The sequence below is a fragment of the Bison bison genome, unplaced genomic scaffold (assembly GCF_000754665.1).
Source record: "Bison bison bison isolate TAMUID 2011002044 unplaced genomic scaffold, Bison_UMD1.0 scf7180017864221, whole genome shotgun sequence".
NCBI lineage: Eukaryota > Metazoa > Chordata > Mammalia > Artiodactyla > Bovidae > Bison > Bison bison.
Window position 1 is genome coordinate 475,395 of NW_011494793.1, and position 1,483 is coordinate 476,877.

At 60.1% G+C, this 1,483-nt stretch overlaps 1 long non-coding RNA gene across 1 annotated transcript; it reads left to right on the forward strand.

The window, feature by feature from the left end:
- LOC104992648 lies at positions 1-1,283 on the forward strand. Its single transcript, XR_825729.1, has 2 exons — positions 1-73; positions 605-1,283. It is a non-coding gene; the product is annotated as an uncharacterized LOC104992648 (long non-coding RNA).
- The last annotated feature ends 200 nt before the right edge of the window (positions 1,284-1,483 follow it).

Here is a 1,483-nt window from a genome sequence, read left to right on the forward strand (position 1 = left end):
TGCAGCTACGCGGGCTGCGGCAAGACCTACACCAAGAGCTCGCACCTCAAGGCGCACCTGCGCACGCATACAGGTGGGCGGCGAGCTCGGGCTGGGGACCACTGCGAGGGCGCGCTAGAGGAAGGGCATGCTTAGGAACCCCCAGAGGGCGTAGCCCAAGGGTTGGGCAGTGGGCAAGGTCTTAGAAAGCCCCCTGGGGGCGTGGTTCGGGAACCTGGGGCGTGAGTGCGCCCCTAGATCCCCCTGGGAGCGTGGCTCGGGACTTTGGGCAAGGGTGAGCACTTAGGAAACCTAGGGGAACCCTGTGTCTCAGACTGTTGCGGAGAGAGTGCAGGCTTAGGAGCCCCCTGGGGGCTTGGCTCTAGACACCGAGGAGGAGCGGACAGGGTGCGCCTCGGACCCCGGGGGAGTGAGGATCGCGAGACCGGGGAGTGAGGGATAATGTGCCTAGGATGCCTACAGGTTTAAAAAGTAGCCGGGAGCACTTCGGAGAGCTGGTTAGGGGTAGGATGTGCGCACCCGAGTAGCCACTAAGCAGCGGGGTGAGTACCGGGAGTCTCCGGCAGGAGGAAAACTAGGACCGGCTCTCGCCCTCTCCCTGCAGGCGAGAAGCCCTACCACTGCAACTGGGAAGGCTGCGGCTGGAAGTTCGCGCGATCGGACGAGCTCACGCGCCACTACCGCAAGCACACGGGCCACCGGCCCTTCCAGTGCCACCTGTGCGACCGTGCCTTCTCGCGCTCCGACCACCTGGCGCTGCACATGAAGCGGCACATGTAGCCCGGACCGCCCCCCACCCCCACCCGCGCGCGGCCGTGGCGGGTCCCACGCGCCGGGCACGGCCCCCTTCCAAACTGTGACTGGTATTTATTGGACCCAGAGGACCGGGGCCGGGCACAGCGTGGCCACCGAGGGGGTGCTCCTCTCCGCACCCCCCCCCCCCACGATGCCCGACCCCCAGCAGAGACTGAAGGCCCGGTGGGAGAAGACCACGATCCTCCTTGACGAGTTTTGTTTTCAAAATGGTGCAATAATTAAGCGTCGTCTTCCCCCGGCCCCACCGGGTCTACACTAGAGGATCGAGGCTTGATGCCTTGTGAAAAATAACGCCTTAACTTGTACTGTGCAACCTTTTTTATAATATTGTACATAGAAACTGTGACATATTGTATTATTGTAAATGAGACAAGTGGGCATTTTGACTACCTGGTAGAACATTTTTATAAGATTTTGCTGTTTTTTCTAATTAAAAAAAAAGTTTTGCATCGTTTGAAAAAAAATCACAGCCCTGGTCTGGCCGCTTGGATAACTGGGGGCTTGGGACAGTTGGGAGGGGTGAGAGGATGTGGGGACAGGCAGCTTAGATGGAGGGCAGCCTGGCAGTGTCTGGGTGAGGGGGGTCCGGCCCCAGCTAGCACCCGGGGCTGCCAGTTGCAGCCCCCAGCTGCCAGGAACCTGTGGGTTTTTCTATAAATTTAAACAC